Genomic DNA, 6,916 nt, shown 5'->3' with positions numbered 1-6,916 from the left:
CCAGCTGGGATGATTGATGCCTAATGCCAAGTTGAAAGTGAGTCGCGGCTCTACACTGAGGCTCAGTATATGCGGGAGCCCAGGGGATTTTCTGATGTGCGTTTTAGCATTTCTACCCAACAGTAGAGGCCAGTAGAAAGCTACAGCAACTGAACATAAACATAGAAAGGGCAGGGTAATCGTGGGTTCATGCCCCTGGGGAACGAAGGCGGAAGTCAGCCTGCTGGCTAAAGAACCCTCAGCAGCTGAGATGTTGCTGGCTGGTGCAGGAACCCTGGAAATGCCCACTGCATAATACATTGTGGCCTCAGGACTGTGATATGCTATGGCCTCGGGACTGGTTGCAGGAACGAGGCTTGTAACAGCTCCGTAGATTCACTTACCTGTTAAGTGCATGTATGTTTGGATCTAGCTATTCCTTTTTTGTTTTTTTTAAGATGGGGTCTTGCTCCCCTCGCCCAAGCTGGAGTGCAGTGGCGCGATCGTGGCTCACTGCAGCCTCAAACTCCCAGGCTCAGTGATCTGCCCACCTCAGCCTCCCGAGTAGCTGGGACCACAGGTGTGTGCCACAACACCTGGCTAATTTTGGTTTTTGGTAGAGATGGCACCAAGTTGCCCAAGCTGGTCTCGATCTCCTGGATTCAGGTGATGCACACGCCTTGGCCTCCCAAAGTGCTGGGATTATAGGCCTGAGCCACCGTGCCTGGCCGAAACCTATCCTTAAATCAAGAAAGTTTTTGTTCTTTTTTGTTGTTGTTGTTGTTGTTGTTGTTGAGACGGAGTCTCACTGTCGCCCAGGCTGGAGTGAGTGGCCGGATCTCAGCTCACTGCAAGCTCCGCCTCCTGGGTTTACGCCATTCTCCTGCCTCAGCCTCCTGAGTAGCTGGGACTACAGGCACCCGCCACCTCGCCCGGCTAGTTTTTTTGTATTTTTTAGTAGAGACAGGGGTTTCACCGGGTTAGCCAGGATGGTCTCGATCTCCTGACTTCATGATCCACCCATCTCGGCCTCCCAAAGTGCTGGGATTACAGGCTTGAGCCACCGCACCTGGCCAGTTTTTGTTCTTAAGACATCGGGACATCGGGCGTTTCCTGAAGTACTGGGTCTGTTTAGTTAGTAAGCATCATTAACTTGTTCCCTCAACTGTAAGAGTGCTTCACCTCCTGGGAATGTGACCCAGTAGGTCTCACTGTATTTTTCTCTCATTCAAGATGGAGTCACTCTGGTTTGGACACTTCTGGCAGCTCCATGGGGTCCCTCCTCTAAGCATCTAGGTTTTCATCATTCCAACCTCTTCCCTTTGTTCCTTATCCCTAGGGGCAGTGGTAGTCGCTTCCTGCAGGTGCTACCTTTACCTTTAGGATATTTTAGAGTTATTTTTTTTCTTCTGAACTTAGCAACTTTGTACTTAGCGAACAGTTCCTTATATTTATTTCTCCCTGTTCAAATGACTGGTGTGGTTTCTCTCTTCCGAACAGACTCTGACTAATATAAATTCCCTATCAATCATATGTATTGCAAATTTCTTCTCACGTTCTGTGGCTTTTTCACTCTTAAAAGGTATATTTTTAATAAGCTTTAAAAATTTTAGAAGAGTTTGTTTTACAGAAAAATTGCAAACATGGTACAGTATCCATATAGCCCCAAAACCAATTTTCTCTATTGCTGACATCTTACTTTGGTGTGGTCTGTGACAATTAATGAACCAATATTGATACATTATTAACTCAAGTGCATACTTTACTCAGATTTCTATAGTTGGTATCTATTTTTTTAATTTAAATAGTGAGATTTAAATAGTGAGGTTTTCAATTCATAAACTTTCTCCATTTAAAGTTTTTGTGAAGTCCTGAATATTCCTAGGTATTTTTTAATTTTTAATTTGTGTGGGTACATGGTAGATACATATACTTATGGAGTACATGAGATGTTTTGATGCAGGCAGGCAATGTGGAATAACCACACCATGGAGAATGGGGCATCCATCCCCATTTCTAGGTATTTGATCTATTTTGAAATTATTGTAAATGGTATCTTTTTTTTTTTTTTTTTTTAGACAGAATTTTGCTCTTGTTGCCCAGGCTGGAGTGCAATGATGCAATCTTGGCTCACTGCAACCTCCTCCTCCTGGGTTCAAGCGATTCTCCCGCCTCAGCCTCCCAAGTAGCTGCGATTACAGGCATGCACCACCATGCCCAGCTAACTTTTTATATTTAGTAGAGATGGGGTTTCACCATGTTGGTCAGGCTGGTTGCGAACTGTTGACCTCAGGTGATTTGTCTGCCTTGGCCTCCCAAAGTACTGGGATTACAGGCATGAGCCACCACGCCTGGCCTGTAAATGGTATCTTTTAAAAATTTGTTTTCTGCTTTTTGCTGTTATTTAGAACAGTAGTTGATTCTGTAGATTAATTTTCCATCAAGCAACCTTATGTCAACCTTGATGAAAAAAAAAAAAAAGCTGTAAAATATTTAAAGAAGTTTATTCTGAGTCAATGAGTGACCTGGTCCAGAAAACAGTGTCAAGAGGTCCGGAGAAAGTGCAATCAAGGTGGTTGGGTTACGGTTTGGTTTTATACATTTTAGAGAGACAGGATATATAGGTAAAATTATAAATCAATACATGGAAGGTGTACATTGGTTCAGCCTAAAGAGGTGGGAGGTCTTGAGGCTTAGGGGGGATTACGGGTCATAAGTAGATTCAAAGAATTTCTGATTGACAACTGGTTGAAAGAGTTAAGCTTTGTCTAAAGACTGGAAGTCAGTAGAAAGAAATGCCTGAGTTGGCCAGGTGTGGTGGCTCAAGTCTATAATCCCAGCACTTCGTGAGGTGGAGGTGGATGATCCACTTGTGGTCAGAAGTTCGAGACCAGCCTTGCCAACATGGTGAAACCCCATATGCTGTGTGTGGTGGCACCTGCCTGTAATCCCAGCTAACTGGGAGGCTGAGGCAGGATAATCACTTGAACCCAGGAGGCAGAGGTTGCAGTGAGCCGAAATTGTGCCACTGCACTCCAGCCTGAGCAACAGAGTGAAACTCTATCTCAAAAAAAAAAGAAGAGAAAGAAAGAAAGAAAGAAAGACAGACAGACAGAAAGAAAGAAAGAAAGAGAGAAAAAGAAAGAAAGAAAGAAATGCTTGAGTTAAGATAAGGGGGTTATGGACACCAAGGTTCTTATTATGTAGATGAAGCCTCCAAGTAGCAGCCTTAGAGATAATAGAGGGCGAATGTTTCTTCTCAGACACTAAAGGTGTTAGACCAAGGTTGTCCAACCTGGTCCATGGGTCACATGAGGCCCAGGCCCAGCATGGCTTTGAATGTGGCCCAACACAAATTCATAACTTTTCTTAAAATATTATGAGATTTCTTTGTGTGTGTGTGTGTGTTTTTTTTTTTAGCTCATCAGTCACTCAGCTATTGTTAGTGTTAGTGTATTTTGTGCATGGCCCAAGAAATTCTTCTCTTTTTTTTGGAGATGGAGTCTCCCTCAGTCGCCCAGGCTGGAGTGCAGTGGTGCGATCTCGGCTCACTGCAAGCTCCACCTCGTGGGTTCATGCCATTCTCCTGCCTCAGCCTCCCAAGTAACTGGGACTACAGGCGCCTGCCACTACGCCCAGCTATTTTTTTTTTTTTTTTGTATTTTTAGTAGAGACAGGTTTTCACCATGTTAGCCAGGATGGTCTCAATCTCCTGACCTCGTGATCCACCCAACTCAGCCTCCCAAAGTGCTGGGATTACAGGTGTGAGCCACCGCACCCAGCCGATAATTCTTCTTCCAATGTGGCCTAGGGATGCCACAAGATTGGACCCCACTGGCTGGGCGTGGTGGCTCATGCCTGTAATCCCAGCACTTTGGGAGACCGAGGTGGGCAGATCACAGTCAGGAGATCAAGACCATCCTGGCTAACATGGTGAAACCCTGTCCCTACTAAAAAATTTTAAAAATTAGCTGGGTGTGGTGGCAGGCACCTGCAGTCCCAGCTACTCCAGAGGCTGAGGGAAGAGAATGGCGTGAACCCAGGAGGCAGAGTTTGCAGTGAGCTGAGATCGGGCCACTGCACTCCAGCCTGGGTGACAGAGACTCTATATCAAAAAAAAAAAAAAAAAAGATTGGACCCCCCCCTGTATTAGACTCTCATTTAATTTCTCCTAAATCCAGGAAAGGCCTAGAAAGGAATGGCCAGGCTCCTAATGGAGATGCTTTACAGATGTAAATTTCCCGCACAGAGACAGCTTTGCAGGGACATTCCAAAATATGTCAAAGAAATATATTTGGGGGCTGGGCACGGTGGCTCACGCCTGTAATCCCAGCACTTTGAGAGGCTGAGGCTGGTGAATCACCTGAAGTCAGGAGTTCAGGATCAGCCTGACCAACATGGTAAAACCCCGTCTCTACTAAAAATACAAACATTAGCTGGGTGTGGAGGCATGCACCTGTAATCCCAGCTACTCAGGAGGCTGAGGCAGGGGAATTGCTTGAACCTGGGAGGTGGAGATTGCAGTGAGCCGAGATCGTGCCACTGCACTCCAGCCTGCGTGACACAGCGAGACTCCATCTCAAAACAAAACAAAAAAAAAACACACACACACATTTTGGGGTAAAATATTTTCCTTTCCTTCAGGGTCTGCTATCTGTCATGTGATGCTATACAAGGGTCTGGTTGGAATTTAGTATCTTGCTGCCATAAAGAGTCTATTTTGGCTGGGCGTGGTGGTTCACGCCTGTAATCCCAGTGCTTTGGGAGGCTGAGAAAGGTGGATCACCAAGTCAAGAGATTGAGACTATCCTGGCCAACATGGTGAAACCCTGTCTCTAGTAAAAATACAAAAATTAGCTGGGCATGGTGGTGGGCGCCTGTATTCCCAGCTACTCGGGAGGCTGAGGCAGGAGAATCGCTTGAACCCAGGAGGCAGAGGTTGCAGTAAGCCGAGGTCATGCCACTGCACTCTAGCCTGGCGATAGAGCATGACTCTGTCTCAAAAAACAAAACAAAACAAAACAAAAACTCTGTTTTGTCAATCTCACAACCTCTATTTTAATGATGCTGGTCAGTGGTGCCTAAATTCCAAAAGGGAGAGGGGAGAACGAGGCACGTCCAGCCTCCCTTCTTGTCACGGCCAGGAATGCTGTTTTTCAGGTTTCTCTGAGGTCCCCTTAGCCAAGACGAGGTCTGTTCAATCCATTGGGGGGCTTAGGATTTATTTGTTTTTTTAATTTTTAAAGCTTTTTTTTTTTTTTTGAGACGGAGTTTCACTCTTGTCGCCCAGGCTGGAGTGCAATGGCGTGATCTCAGCTCACTGCAACCTCCGCCCCCCGGGTTCAAGCAATTCTCCTGTTCCAGCCTCCCAAGCAGCTGGGATTACAGGTGCCCGTCACCACGCGGGCAGATGGATCACGAGGTCGGGAGTTTGAGACCAGCCTGACCAACATAGTGAAACCCTGTCTCTACTAAAAATACAAAATGAGCCAGGCATGGTGGCACATGCCTGTGATCCTAGCTACTTGGGAGGCTGAGGCAAGAGAATCGCTTGAACCTGGGAGGTGGAGGTCGCAGTGAGCCGAATCCAGTCTGGGCCACAGAGCGAGATTCCATCTCAAAAAAATCAAAACAAAACAAAACAAACAAAACAACAACAACAAAGAAACCCAATCTTTTGTGCAAGATAAGAGCCAAAAATCAAAATCCAAAAAGTGAGGTTAGAAAATTGACTTATCTCTAAGTTTTATGTATTGAGCTAAGCCAAAAACCAAAATCCAGAAAGTGAGGTTACAGAATTGACTTATCCTAAGTTTTATGTATTGAGCTATCAGCTATTTAGGTATTTGTGAACCATCTTTGATTCAGAGGGGTCTGAACACATTTTATCCCTCGAAACCAGCCCTTACAATCTTACGCGTTTACCTCTTCTGCAATCGTCCCTGGGCCTAGAGGGAGGGTGCTTGATATCAAATCAGATTGGGGCCAATGGGATTTTAAGTCATTTTAAGATTCTGGAGATATCAGATAGAAAGAGAAAGGTGGCCAGGCATGGTGGCTCAAGCCTGTAATCCCAGCACTTTGGGAGGCCGAGGCGGGTGGATCACGAGGTCAGGAGATCGAGACCATCCTGGCTAACATGGTGAAACCCCGTCTCTACTAAAAATACAAAAAACTAGCCGGGCGTGGTGGCGGGCGCCTGTAGTCCCAGCCACTCGGAGGCTGAGGCGGGAGAATGACGTGAACCCGGGAGCTGGAGCTTGCAGTGAGCCGAGATCGCACCACTGCACTCCAGCCTGGGCGACACAGTGAGACTCCATCTCAAAAAAAAAAAGAAAGAGAGAGGTAATCTTCGTTTTCTACTTAATTGTTGTAGCTATAAAATAGCTCAAAAGGAAAAACGGTTTTTTGACTCAGGAAAACAAAACGTAAGTAATGTTTCGAACAGAAATATGAGTCCTATATAGTTTTGACAACAACAGGAAAAGGAAGCTTACAGGTAACTATTCAAATTATTTCGTTCAAGGCATAGAACAAATTATATTAACTCAGAGGCAAATTTTTTGTTTGTTTTTTGAGATGGGGTCTCACTCTGTCACCCAAGCTGGAGTGCCATGGCACAATCTCAGCTCACTGCAGCCTCCGTCTCCTGGGTTCAAGAGATTCTCCTGCCTCAGCCTCCTGAGTAGCTGGGATTATGGGCGCCTGCCACCAAACTGGGCTACTTTTTTATATTTTTGGTAGAGACAGGGTTTCATCACGTTGGCCAGGCTGGTCTTGAACTCCTGACCTCAAGTGATCTGCCCGCCTAGGCCTCCCAAAGTGCTGGGATTACAGGTGTGAAAACTGCACCTGGCCAGATAGAGGCAAAAGTGTTCAATGAATCTTTGTGTACAGGCCTGTTCTTGTGTCTCTTGAAAGCAGTTTATCTTCAGTT

Source organism: Piliocolobus tephrosceles, chromosome 14 (assembly GCF_002776525.5).
Source record: "Piliocolobus tephrosceles isolate RC106 chromosome 14, ASM277652v3, whole genome shotgun sequence".
NCBI classification, from domain to species: Eukaryota; Metazoa; Chordata; class Mammalia; order Primates; family Cercopithecidae; genus Piliocolobus; species Piliocolobus tephrosceles.
Note: the sequence above shows the minus strand (reverse complement) of the source record.